Source organism: Anomalospiza imberbis, chromosome 1, assembly GCF_031753505.1.
Source record: "Anomalospiza imberbis isolate Cuckoo-Finch-1a 21T00152 chromosome 1, ASM3175350v1, whole genome shotgun sequence".
NCBI lineage: Eukaryota > Metazoa > Chordata > Aves > Passeriformes > Viduidae > Anomalospiza > Anomalospiza imberbis.
Genome location: NC_089681.1, coordinates 145,871,490 through 145,886,676, shown reverse-complemented (window position 1 = coordinate 145,886,676; position 15,187 = coordinate 145,871,490).

Here is a 15,187-nt window from a genome sequence, read left to right as displayed (position 1 = left end):
AAGTTGCTGTAAGAAAAAAATATTTTTAAAAACCCCTGTAATGAAAACATTTAGAATTGGAAGAATTTTCTTATGTATAAGAGCAAGTAAGTTCTGGAATAGATTTTCAATGAGAAACAGGCAAAAAAGATAATGGCAATATATTAATGAAAGGGATTATATTCAATATGATAACAGGGTTAATAACAGGGGATTGGAATATGTTCCCACCCAGAATGTAAATGTTAATCTGAGAATTAGGCCAAATGAGGTATGACTACCAAAAGATTAGTGTCCCATTTTCAGCTGGATACCAGGGCTGGGTCTGCCCTGTCATTACATTGTTTAAATACAACCCACAGCTTAATTCAGAGAGAAAAAAAAAAGAAAGTAACCCTTAAATCTTGTTGCTGTCAAGCTACAAAGCTGGAATTGAAAGCACCACAGATTAGCTCATCTCTCACGCTCATTGTGAGTTATAAACTGAATTAAAGAATGTACTCATTTGGGTGAAAGACCATTATTCCCTTACAACAATGTGAATAGAAGTTAACTATTCAAATGCTCCAAGTCCTCTGATGTTTTCCAAGAATATATATCCTTGCCCAGAAGGAAAGGTGAGTTCTTCCAAAAATTACTAAGAAAGGGCAGAGTGACTCCTTTTGACCTCAGACCTACAGACTGTGAGATAGTTCTGAACATTATGAGATTTTCCCAAGGTTCTGGCATCATGTGGAAGTACCGTGAAGCCAAAGAATGTGTAGCACCACCATGAGCATAGAAACTCAAAATTATTCTCAAAATTATACCAATTAGACTGGAAAAGAGAAGACTTTGAGGTGACCTAATTGCAGCCATCCAGCACCTGAAAGGAGCTCACAAGAAACATGGAGAGAGACTATTTACAAGAGCATGTACTGATAGAACAAGGGGGAATGGCCTCAAACTGAAGAAAATTCTTTATTACGAGGAGAGTGAGGCACTGGAACAGGATGCCCAGAGAAGTTTTTGATATCCCATCTCTGAAAGTGTTTATGGCCAGGTTGGATGGAACTCTGAGCAACCTGGTCTAGTGGGAGGTGTCCTGCACATGGCAGAGAGGCTGGAACTGGGTGATTTTTAAAGTCCCTTCCAACCCAGGCTATTCTATGCTAATGATTCTATGAAAGATTAATGTAGTGAAAGTAGCTTAGGGAAAAAATGGTCCTGTGGTATAAAATCTGTGGAAGTGAAATACTTCCAGGACACAGGGCAATTCTTGTTGGAGGAAAAGGAGTACAAAAGACTGCAGACAAGTTAAGGAAGGCAAGCAAGGGTGGAGGCCAAATCAGTTCTCAGCTGTCACTGGACATGATAGTTCCAGGCCATGTCCCCTCTGCCACACAGCTGACTCAGGAATGCATTGTCCTCTTTGTTCCCCAAGTGACCACAAGACTTTCTGCTCTGAGACAAAGGTCACCTCTGAGCTTCACTGTTCAGTGGCTTGCAGACCCATTGAGTAAATGCTGGATGCCACATGGAGCCCTCAGAAACTTCCTGAAGTCAGGTGCTGAACTTGTAACACAAAACCACAAACCTGTTGCTTCATGTGCCTTTATCACATTAGATCTGGAGTTGTTGATTTTTTTCAGTCTTACAATGAGCCAAAGTAAACCTATTTTGCATGCACTACTATGAACCTATAAAATCTAAATTTTCTCTTTTGTTAGAAGAGTTTTGCAGCCTTGGTGATATAAACTGATAATCATTGCTCAGCATTTAAAATGTGCCCATTTAAACTTGGTGTGGGTATTCTGCAGATTTTTTTTTTCATGTCCCTGCGAAGGGTTTGCATGCTTTCTGCAAAAAAAAAAAATAAATAGAACAAATAGTATGGCACCACAAGTTAGTCAATTATTAGCTTTTACATACTCAGATCATGGCCTTTCTTTACAAGGACATGTGTTAATATATAATAGAAGTGTATTTCAGTTCTTTTTAAATTGATTTTTCAGACACACAGTGCAGTCTTATAGGGTCAGCTGGAAAGTAAGTGGCCAAAGACAGGCCTTTCAGAAAAAATGAGCCACTAGCCACACATCGTGAGAAATAAAACTGGAACTAAACATATGAAAATGATTTTTATTTTGTAGTAGTCCCAGGATGGCATTTGTCAGTCACCCACCAGCCTCCCTTAAGTCTGGACAAACTGTCTGTAATGGTGTTAAACGGTGATTTGAACATTTCTCAGATCTAAGAGACGTAATAAATGTCAAGGGCCAAGTTTACAACCCACTGCTTCAGGCTACTGGTGCTGACCACAGCTCTGACTGTCCCTGTGAAGCTGCAATTGCTAATTAATATCCAATTATCATTTTGAGGATGTAGAAGTTGTAAGTGGGGAACAGCAAACGAGTTTGATATGATTTTGTGCATAGAAAATGAGGGGGCAGGAAACTCAAAATGGCCAGGATAAGTACACAGAGCAATCAAAATTTTTGTGGCTACATTCAGAGACAGAACTAGGAAAATGTGTGAGAGAAATGTTTTATTCTGAGATGGATTAAGGCAAGTCAGAGTTTTGTGAACCAAAATATTCCTAACATAGTTAGGGATAAAAATGACCAGAGGAAAAAATAAGCAGATAATTAGAGCACAGTAGCCAGAGAACTGCAAACTGATTCATGCAGCCTGAAGACAGAGGCTGAGCCAAGGAACTAGAGACCAAGAAGCAGTCAGGAGTCACCAGCTCATTGGGAGACTTTTGATAAGATAAAGAAAATCATATCAGAACAGTCCAGTTCAGCCTTCAACAAGCTGCCTGAACTTTGTACTGTTATGTCTGGTACAGCCAATGTTAATGCAAGGAGGACTGTGCTCCAGGGCTTCACACCATGCTGGGAACGTGTTTATTCTGTACCAAGTTCAAAGTCACACAAAGTAAAAACACCTGAGAAAAGTTACGGCAGAGGTGTAAAGGTCTGAGGGCTCTACACTCCCATACACAACCCTGCAGAGAAAACCAAAGAGCACTTGGGTGCTGTGTTTAATATATCTGGTGGCTAAACTCTCCCATCTCTCTGCTAAGCAGGGGCTAAGGAGGAAAAAGGCCCTTGAAATTTAGAGTTCCTAGAATCCTAGAAACTTGAAACTTCCAAATGCTTCAATTCCCATTTTTGCCATCCATTTATCTTCATTAATTTTTTAAAAATTTAATTGCATTGAATTCCAAAAAAATGAGCAAATTTCAGCTGTATTTTGAAATGGAACTATAATAACAATTTATTATTTATGAATTGCACATAATATATTTAGAAGCTATGATTTGCAAAAATTATCACCCTATCTGAAGGGACCTGTAAGGGAAAAAAACCCCAGCCAAAACCAAAACTAATTCAAAACTGAAACCAAGAATGTGTTTTAATCAAACTGCACAACAGGAAAATAAGGCTTTTACAGGGTGCAGTACTGACCTTATTGCCTTCATTAATTTGAGTGCCCTATTGTAAGAGATAAGGGAAAGTGTTATCAGGGGTAGGTGACAAGATATTCTGCTTCAGGTTGGAACAGCTATTCCAGACTCTGAGTAACCTCTTTATCACTAGGACATGAAAAAGGCAGCTCTCAAGTTTTCTAGGTAAGCCAAATCTGATGTGGACGGCAGAAACTAATCAGTCTGTCACCCTGCATGAGATGTTGGAACACCTATGAAAGAGCTTTGTTGACAAACATAATCCTCATGACCCATCCTGTATATTTTTGTAATTTTTTCCATTATTGAAAATCTTGTGCGTTTAAGTATTGTTTTATCCCCAGATCTCCTGTAGTGGTAAAACAGATTCTGCACAGGTGGCATATGCATGCAGCACTCCTTTCAGCATTGTGGATCTGTTCCTTGGGGGGTAAATGGCAAACTCCTGGCATATTTATTGCACACCAACTGTGGGACTTGCTCAAGTCACAAGGGAAATCTACCACCAAGTTGCAAGGCCCAAGCCACTGGCAGACAGCAGAAATTCCTGGGGTGAAAAGCTACACTTGCTCAGCAAGTTTTAGTCCAAGCAGTGGCAAACAGTGAAGTAATGGAGGGGTTGGAGACTGAGTCACCACTACAATGCCAGTTTTTACACTGGCAATATAAATTACATCTCTAGTTATACTGGTGAGAGTCTCTAATACTATATATTTCATTTAATACATTAGTGAGATATCAGTTATCTAAGTATATCCAGAAACTTGACAGGAAGAGCCAAAACAGTTTGAAACAGTCTGGGTGTATCTAGGATAGAAGCCTGAATGTAACAAGCACTTTTCTGTTTACATTGTCTTGGGGTTTAAAGTGTGTTCACCTGCGGTTTGGGATGGGCCCACATGCTTTATGGGTTTGTTTTTCATTTTATTGCATCAGAAAAAAACCCCTATATATAAACCTAAGACCTGACTTTCTTTTAGCTGTATGGACTTTAACCTAGCTGTATAACATATGTACATGTGCCAATAAAGTTTCTATCTCTTAACAGCCGTGAGGAAAATCTCAAAGATTTGATCAGAACAGATAGACAGGTGTGCAAGGAAGCTGGAATAAGAATTGTGAGACCACTCTATTAGCTTAAATACTTCCTAATGGCAATCTGAAGGCCAACACTGTTAAGAAAGTTATTCATTAACTTGTGAATATGTTTATCAATTTTAATTTTTGTCATTACTGCATAAGAAAACAAAAACAGGTCAAGACTTCCATATAAATAGCAAAATCCCTGGCAGTTTTCTTACAAGCAGTTAGAGGGTGCCTACTCCAAATCACTTAAGATCCACCATTCCAGAGTACTGTGTGCTCACAGTTTTTATTGGAATAAGTGGGAGCAGGTCTGGTTATATCTCCTTGGCTCCTGTCTCCAGCATGGACGCAATCCCACGTGGTTCATTCACATCCCTGACATTAGTGGTCTGAGGCAAGGACAAAGAAGGCAACAGGCTCTTCCTGAGGGGGAATTTTGCCCAAGAGAAATCTTACAGGGGCTAAGTGCTGTGCTACTGTTTTCTCATTTGTAAACCAGGACTTACCATCTTTCCCTATTTCAAAGGGCTGTGGAATGATAAAAGGTTTAACACAGATAGACTGCAGTAATAACATAATATGTTACATATCCATGGAACATTCTCTGGGAGCCTAACAGATTCAGACAAAAATGTTTTAAAAAGCCATAGCTGGAAAAGCAAAGCTGGCTTTTCCTTCTGTTCCAAGGCAGCTTTGGCAGGAAAAGCTATACTGCAGAGAGCACACAATAATTTTTCTGGTTTAAAATGTGAAAAAAGTAAGGACTGTGTTACAAGAGCATGGCACTATAAAAGGATGCGCTAAGAAAGCCCACTGCATGTGGTTTACACAAATATCACTGAGCCCACAGTGTCTCCTGGTTTTGTTCAGGCTGTCTCCTGACAGGAGGACACCCAGTATCTACTATCTGCAAACAGATAAGCATTTAATTCTAGGTGAATGCTTTTGTCTCACTGAAGTCAGCAGAGCTCCCTGTGTACACATAAGGATGGTAATTTTAGGCCAGCTACAGCATTAGACTTTTGGATCCTGACTTTCAGAACTTCAGTATGTTCAGCAAATGACATGCCTCCAGCAGTGACCTGTAACAGCCAGGGACAGGCAGCAAGTGAATTTTATAATCAGGCCCTTAGCACCATATTGGACTGACCCTTCTGGTTGAAACTTTCCATGACAGGGCATTGAGCATGAGCATTGCTCTGAGGGAATTTCTCTCTTCTGTCTGCTTTTGCCAATAATGTTGGCTAGTGAAGGTTGCTGTGTAAAGAAAAACAAATCCCAGTTTACTCTTTCATTTCCAAGCCTTCATCCCTAGAACACACAGATTTAAAGGAACCTTTTTTGCAATACACAAAATAAAACAGCTGGCTGCCCACAAGGTCTCACACAAGACAAAACAGTAAGAGTCCTTCAGTTAATCTATCTTCCTGGCTCAGCCAGATGCCAAGGACTCCAGAGCCTCCCAGACTTCTGGGAAGCAAGTAACTATCATAAAATGCCATAGGTCAAACCATCTAATGCTGCTTTACTGCCCCTGATCCGTAGCGGTTGGGGAGCTGCTCGTCCTCAGGCTCACAGCTCCTGCTGATACTCTGGTGGCAGCACTAGCTGGCAGGATGCTGTTGCTGCTAGGAGTCTGCTGTTCCTCTTACGGCAGCAAAAATGAAATCACCTCCCAGATTACATTCCAGAAAAGGCCAGGTAGCTGCAATTGCCCCTTTGTGAAAAAGGGTGGGAGAATAAAAAAAGGCAAATGCGAATGTATGTGTCCTTAGTCGAGGTTCTTTTCCTCCTTCTTTTTTTTTTTTTTTTTTCCATTTAGGTAAATGTTTTTGGTGTGTTGGAAGCAAAAAAAAAAAAACCAGCCTTGGGCTAATACGTGCAGATTAAAAGGTGAAGTTGATCACTATCAAAAATACTTCATGACCTAAAATGAAGCTCTGAGTCATCGTCACAATTGGCTAAAAGGAAATTGAATAATAAAACTTCTTTAAAATACACAGTCATAGAATGCTTTGGGTTGTTGGAGGGGACTTTTAAAGCTTATCTAGCCCAAGCAACAAGCAGGGACATCTTCAAACAGACCAGATCGCTCAGAGCCCCATCCAAGCTGACCTTGAATGTTTCCAGGGATGGGCCACCCACCACCTCTCTGGGCAACCTGTGCCAGTACCTCACCACCCTCATTGTAAAACATTTCTTCCTTATGACTGTCACCATCACAGAGACTTTGTCAGAAAGAGTACTCAAAACTTAAGTTCACTTGATCTCTGAAAGCTTAAATAGTTTTAACTTTGCATGGTCTGGCTTTCTCCATGGGATAGAACACATGATTTGATGGCAGGGTACCAGCAATATCTCCACATTTCTTTGTTGTTAGTAGCACAGACTCTTGGCATTTCAGCCTCATGGATCGCTATTACTAGAAAATCAGAAAATCTCACAAACTCCTTATCCCATCAATTTTATCTCCATTTCCTGTAAGTAAAGAATATCTTCTTATTCCCACTGAAGAGCTGAGGAATGGAGGTACAGTGAAATGATTTGTATATGACAGTCAGTGGTCTAAGAAGAAACTGAGCATAAATCTACAGAAATCATGGTTGCAGGCCAAACCAGATGACCACATTTGAATCAAATCAAACTAAATTAAATAAAAGCTTTCTGTAGCACTCAGCACAATGTTATTTATGCCTTGAAACAGCATATCTCTTTCCCAGATCTTCCTGTCCAATTATTTAAAGGCTTGGTCCAAAAGAGGTAACTCAGAGCATCTGACTGTCAAAAGATCTGCTGCCACCTGCAGTCACCTGCAGGGACTGGGAAGAAAGGCATGACTGATGATAGCATCAAGACTTTGGCTGTGATTGTTAGGCTTCATAAAGCTGTCATTGTTTGTCAAGTGATATCTGTTCTGTCTGCATCATGATGGAACCAGCAATGATCCATCCCTTGGATTCTACCCAAGGAAAGGCCAAAGAGAAGCACTGAAAACAAAGGAAATGGGCAGACCACTGTTGCCTGCCTCTGCCCCCAGCCACAACCCACATGAGCTCAGTTTGTTGTTTTGGCAGGAGAGCAGGCACTGAATAAGCAAGAGCTGAAACTGGCAGAACAGTCAGAAAAGTATTTAGAGTTGTTTATGTATGAATGATTGCAGGGTGGGAAGGGCAGACTTATTTGGATAGATCAGGTAAAGCCTTGGGGGCAGCACTGAAAACAGAGCCCAGTTTTAATCAGATGAGTAACATGATCCTGGACTGCTTTCTCTTTTCCCTCTTTGCACACTCCAAGTTGCAGTCAAGCTTTGCCTTGGAGTCCTTTTGAACGTTTCATTCACAGGTATTTGTTAAATCCTGCTGTAGCCCAGAGGATGCCTACCACTTGAATCCTCTATTAACGACTCAGATTTTTGGTGGTGTAGCCAAGGTTTGCTTGCTGACCCTCAGCCTCAAGAGGCCTTGGAATATTTGGATGGTGTATTTACCTTCCCCTGATTTCAGCACAAGAGTGATACTTGGCACTTCTCTATTCCTCTAAAGGAGGGACAGGTCCATCACTGGTAGCATAAGTGTGATGACACCAGCCATGCTTAATTGCATTCAAACTCAGCCTAGTAAACACAGAAACATGCAAATGCAATGCCTGTTTTGCAGAGTTATAACCTCACTGAGAAACTACTACTATTTGAAGTGTTCACCGTTGCCTTTGTTGTGGGGATTATTCCTTTTGTAAACACAGCCACTGTGGGGCAGCAAGACACAAGCATTTAATGGAGTTGCTTTGCCTCTCCCAGGATCCCGAAGAGGCTGTAAGCGCTGTTACCATCTGCCTGCAGACAAGTGGGACGATGCAAATGTTAACACCCTTTGCCGTAAGCGCATTTCCCCGGTCAGGGTGACTTGGTGACTTGGGAATCTTGATAGGTTTTGAAGGTAATGTTGAGATAAGGTAGCACCAAAGCTGCTTTAGGTAGTTTATATGTCAATTCTGAGAGAAGATGTCAACAACTCATAGCTCGAGGACGTTTGAACTTCGCCTGCGCACGGTGCCAGATTCTGCATTCTCAGGAGGCTCACGCCCACATGCAAACAGACAAGTTGCTATTTGCTTTTGCCAGGCAAGTGTGAGCAGACCAAGCTCATACAGTGTGTCTGGCTGTGTGGTTTGTAACTCTGCAAGTGGAATGATGAGCACTCCCACCACACTCTGGTCATTGCCCAGGGACACAGAAGGGTGACTCTATTCCAGGAGAGCGTGAGATCCCCCGATGTACATCAAGTCTCCAGACTCAGACACACAAGCTCTTTCCAAATCTGAATCAGGCTTTTATTGGAATTCTCATCACTCTTCATTGTCTTGGATTCCTAGAGCATTTGCACTCAGCCTAAATGAAGATTTGGACCCCAGCTGAAGAAGGGGGATTGTAAATAATGCAAGTTTGATAATGGAGAGATAACTACTGGAGCTCATAACTTTCATTTAGAGATATAAGTCAAGTAAAACAGTACAGAAGCTATTTGTTTTTCCAAATTGGGTCTTGCCATCAAAATGAGGAGAAGGAGACTATTAAAACTAGTTTGGGTAAAACATAGAAGGTTCTATCTACTTGCTAAAAACAGGAAATCAGATGTTATAGTCACTCCTGAAGATGAATTTTGAGCCAGATCTCTGACATAAAGTACTACCATGTTTATGTGTGCTGTGACAGCCTTTCTCATCTTCCATTTGAAAAAAACAAGATTTTCTGACTTTAACTATAGTCAATAATGATTATGAGTTTTATTTAATGCAAGTTGGTTACTGGGAAAGAAAACAATCAATTTTCATTTTCAGTTTATCTCCGTAATACACAATGTAAGAATTTTCTAAACCTTTCTTTGCCCTTTAAACATAAATCACAAGGAATAAAACCTTTAGTTCAATCCAAATTTGTGCTTCTTGATAGCCTTCTCCATGAATTGCCTAATCATGTCAAATAAGAAGATTAAACAGATTCACTTAGTGAGCCTGGATAAGAGAGGAACAAAGGACGAATCAAAAAAATCCCAAACCTCACCATAATGGAAATTGTCTGCTTTGATTTTTTTCTGTAGGTGTCAAGATATAAGAAGTGGGCACTGAACTTGTCCTTAGAGAAGTCTCCCAGAGTAAAAGTTAACTAAGTTAAATTAGTGTTACAGACTACACAATAAAGAGCCATGGTTTTAAGTGTACAAGTTTGAAGGACAGAAACAGCCAGGACATGACAGTACAGAGCTCTCTGAAGGTTAAAGGATCCTCTCTCTTTTCAGGGTGAAGACACAATCTGAGACAGTAAAGAAGCCACTTGCCTCCTCAGTCAGAGCACCATGGACATGAAAAATATTGTTAATATATTATTTCATTTTCCCTTTTCTTCTCTATGAGACTTTATGGGATACAGAGGTCTGAAGCTTTGTGTTGGGTTTTGTCTTGGTCAGGTCTAGGGGGTAAATATATTTCCATGTTAAATACATACATATAAAACACTTGGAAAGAAAATTTTTGAAGATTGTAGCTAAAAAGTCTTTAACACTAGTCAATTGACGCCAAATTGATTTTTTGTCTTTTTTGCTTTTTTATATTCTCTATATTCTTTACACATAAAATTGTAGCTCTGTAGCCTATTATTGTATTTGTAGCTAGCTCCAATACTTTTCCCTCCCTCCTCTCTACCCTGACAGGCAGAAAGACAAAACACATTCCAGAGGCTCCAAACCCCTTGGGTCCAAGGCCCCTATCCTATCTTGGCTCTCTTGGAGCCAAGGTTGAGACCAGCTCTTTGAGACACATTTTCATAAAAATTTCAGTTCCTATCTAAAAGGGGGCTACAGAAGTTGTGGAAGCAAAAAGGGGGAATTACTTCATCACTTATGCTTCTAATTGGTTATTCTTGTCAATTATGCTAATTTGCTAAATTTATAGAACTGTGTTCACCCCATGTGGGCTGGGCACTTTTCCATATCTGCCCCTGGGAGGCCTCCACTAAAGACCAGCTTTTATAATACCTCCTATACTAATATTGTCTTGAAAGTGTGTTGCTTTATTTCTAGATCTTTAAGGCATCAAGTTAATGCTGCACACACATGGAAAGTATTTTTTGTTTCTTTTTGACTAGTATAAAAAGTATCAAAGCATTAAAAATGATGTGATTTTGAAAATGAAGGATATATGTAATGTTGCTGATCACCAGCTTTTCATCACCTTTTGAAAGGTAAAATAATTGTAAAAATCGACGGATCTGAACCTAAGTGGCTATCAAAAACCCTACACTGGTTTTAAATTCAATTTGAAAAAGGTAATTTTGAGATGCAATAGTCCAGGGAAGTAACAGCCCCTTTCTGACAACTTCCCAACACACTGATCACCAGATTGTACATCAAAACACGTGGTGTAGTGAACTTCTGCCAAAGGAAGTGTAAATAAAGCTGACTGCGAGTTACCTGAGTGTGTTCAGACTGCTCAACACTTTGCTTCCCCAGAGCACTGTTGTGGGGACCCACCTAGTGAAACCATGAAGAATTGCACCAGTCTACAGCATGAAAGAAAGGGAATATTGAGCCAAGGAGACAAATAACTGAACAATATAATTTAGTATATTGCAAGTGGTGAAACATGTGGCAGGACGAGAGAGACCACAAATTCCAGCCAACCTACAGTCACCATCTGGTATTGCTTTGTAACTCTCAGATAACTTGGTTTCAAAATCTGGTGCAGCAGAAGCTTGCATTTAGGAGAATGGATAATATATTTTGGTTTAACTCAAACTGGTGCACTGCCAGACAACATATTTGGGACTTATGCTCACCATTACCAGCCTTAGCACTAACAAAACCCGGGGCTGTTTTTTGTAAAATCAGAAGAATGGCTTTGTTAAAAAATACTATAAGTTATTTCCCTTTGTCTCTTCACTTATTTTTTATTTTTAATTTGACTCTGTAGGATGAGCCATCATTTTATTTATTTGTCAAATCTTTAAGGCTTTATTCTTGTGATCATAAGAAGTGGAGGCTTTCATTACAATGAAAGCTAAAATTTTTATTTTCTTTCTTTTGGCAACAAAAGCTGTAAGAACACCACCAGGATTGCTGGGTTTACAACAGATTTTTATGCAATAAAGTGCTGAAATGAAATTTTGTTACAGCCAGTATCAATCTGTTCAAAGGGATTTTGCCTTCATTTCCTTACTTCCTTGTCTTCACTTATTTAATCCAGAAGAGAACAAAAGCTTTCATTAGTAAAAAATCTCCAAAATATGTAGACATTAAAATCAGATACCCAGCTCAACCACTGGTATTTTTTCTTAATGATACAAAATTATATACTCTTTTTTTTTTCCATCACAAGGGCATGGATTAATTTACTTATGAAAACAGTTTATAATACTATTTTTCTTCTTGAATGAAGCAACAAATACAGTTTGTTTTGTCATCCTCCAAAGAGAGTTGCAAATACTAAATTCCAGTTATAAACAGGTAATTTATAGTGAAGAAGCTCCATCCCAAACTCTTAGAATCACCTGCTTTTTATCCTGCTCTTGTCTACACATATTTGGGTCCTTAAGGTTTATGTGACTTTATTTATTGAAAAGTTCTGGATAATCAACACCACAGCACAACTTCCTAGCATCTACAACTGCCACTTAAGTTTGGAGAAGAGCTATCCATACCAATTTAGAGGCAAAAGAATTCTAATTTCTCTTACCCCAGTCACAGTTTTTTTTTTTCTCTCTTCCTTGACAAGACTATTCCAAGAAAATCCTGACTTTTCTAAATCCTCTGCGTGCCAACCAGCCTAATCTCAGACCTTGAAATATTTCCACTTCTTTCTCTTCTTATCCTACTCAAGATACTACTGCTACTTACTAGTATTTCTGTAACAAATGGCACTTTACTTAAAATTCTACCTGAAATCCAGGGCTGCTGTAAAAGCATGTCCCAGTAGTCACTGCACCACTCCCTGGGACCCAGGGACTCTGCTCAGGGTTCTGGATTACACAAAAACATCCAGGCACACAGGCAATACTTGATTTCTACCTTCCCAGTCACTGCTGTCCCTGAAAGCAAGGGGAGCAGGCATTACTGCCAGAGCATTGGTTCTTGGGAGCAGTGATTTTTGAAATCCTTGCTCTCTAAAGCCTTCCTCTTGGGCTTCTATTCCTCCCTTCCCCTCTGCTGAAATAGTTCCTTTTCTCCTGTCCCTTCCCTGCTTCTTCCTCTTCTCAGCAGCCCCAAGCAAGTAGAATTTTCTAGGAAAGAAGAAGAAGGAAGAAGACAGAGTATATTGGGATTTGTGGTGAGAGGAATTCAGACACATGGCTGCACAGGCAAGTTTGGGGATCCCCATAACCCTCACAACGCTCTCTATCAAAGAGACATCATGGTGAAGAATGGAACTCCTTTCTCTGGGGCTCATCAAAGCCTCTCCAACCTCCTTTCCATCTATAGCATCCATGAAATGCTGCTCACCCCTTCTACAGCTGGATCCCCATCACCACATAGCATCCTTTAACTCCTTCTACTAAAAATGTTACCAAAATCTGAGTAGCTTACAGCTAATGCTCCTTGTAAATGGCAGTTAGATGCTAAATGGCATTGCTACCAATCCCTCCTGTGCAGCTTTGTGTCCTTACGTAGTTTCCTGTGCCTTTTACACTTTCTTATCCTCTGTCAATACTTCAGGTGCTCTGTCCTGGTGTTTTCTCCTGCTCTGACCGTGTAAAATGTCTCAGCAGAAATACACCAGGGGGCATCTCAGAGCTCACACATAATTCTCCTGCTATTAACATGCTATTCCCTAGAATAGCACAATGTCTATTCAGGATAAATTTCTGTAGTATTTATCTTCCAATTTCACCATTTTCCTTAAGCAGTTCACTTCTTTCAGAGCTTGGCATTTTCAGATAGTGAAATAGTGGTTTCCTCCAGTCATTCATTTAATTTAATAGGCCCCAAAATTGCCTTGAGCAATTTAGTCATACCAATCTTGTTCATGCTAAAATAAGGAATAAATTTACACGTAACTGCACAGTTCTTGGCTACTGTATAGACAAATTAGAACTCTTATTTTTATTTTCATCATTTATTGAAATCAAGTCTATGACACCTCTAAAACTTGCATTTTAGAAATACTGTTTTTTACAGCCTACTCTAACATATTTCTCTGGTAAAACACAAGTTAGTGGTGCAACAAAGAGTACCTTGCTGATGGGAATTTTTTTTTCTTATTTTGCTTTCAATTTGCCTGGGAATTCTGAGAGAGGTCAGGCATCCCTGCTTGTAGTGATATTTAATTGCCCAACAAGAAACTGTGTTTGACTGCAAGTGGATCTAATCTAAACAGATAAAGTAGGCACAAACTGTGGGACTAAGAATTTTATCAACATACTGTATATAACAAATGAAGACATCAAACAATAAATGCAGAATTATGGAGAGAGTGCCTCAAGGGACAGTCATGTCTCCTAATTCTTGTCCTCTGAGCTATAGGAATATAATTTCCTCTGCAGTTTCTCACATGTGCATAAGGTAGGAAACACAACTACTCCTGAATTACATATTTGGAAATCACTGTCTGATTGCTCATGAAAGTTGTCAAGTTGTGAAATTTTTTTGGGATGTGTTATTGAAACAGACAAAAAAAGACAAATTGGAGGGGGAAATAGAAGAAAAAGGGTACCACTGTGATTAAAATTGCTACAGAGAAGCAGGAACTACGCCCAGTTAGTGCAAATCACAATAATTTTATAAAACCAATGGAAAAATAGATCTAAAATGGAACTATGAATATTACTGGATAATCACCCTTTCCTTGTTGCACATACATCCTTTTTATGCATTTCTCAGTTCTAGGAAAGTGAAAGCCCAGTCCTGAGAATGCAGAAAAAAAAAAAACCCTATAGTATGAAAAAGCAAAAAAGGCTCAGCTTCCTGTTGTACAACAGATTTGGGGCTACAGGCTGAGATATATTTTGATGAAAGATTATACCTCTTATGAGAAAAAATGACCAAAAAAAAAAACACAAACCAACCCTGTGTAACAGAAATGTCACAATTCATGCTTGGAGTCCTAGTCTCAGTCTGAACTCTATCTAACCCCAGTTTATGTGACATAACTAAAGGTTTTCTCAGACTGTTCAGGAAGTTTGAATATTTCTCACATACTTACCTATGAAAATGACATTTTAGAAGTTTTCATCAAAACAGGAAGACAGTGATGCAACAGAAAAATCACTGAAGGACTCACTTCTATTATTTTGTCTGCCACTGCTTTGTTGGATGAGCAGGAACAAACAACTTCATCTTTTTGTGCTGAACTTCCACATCTGTAAAAAGGAGATAATGAGATGGAACTCCTCTGCAAATAATTTTTTTTTCCTTTTCTTATCAGGGAGTTGAAACAACGATGGAAGGAAACTCTTGGTAGAGTTGTAATATAGTTCACTGCTAAAAAGCCAATTCAATTACGAGATTTCTTGGGTTTATGGGACTGTTTTCATTCTCAAACTTTGCAAAACAGACCAAAGTGGAAAAGAAATCAGCCCAGGTTGGCCCAGACTCCAGAGCCCATGAAGTGATCTGAGCACAGTTGAGCAACACTGGACAGAATGTTTAGCCAACTACCTCCCTCCACAGATTCCAAGGAAAGTTT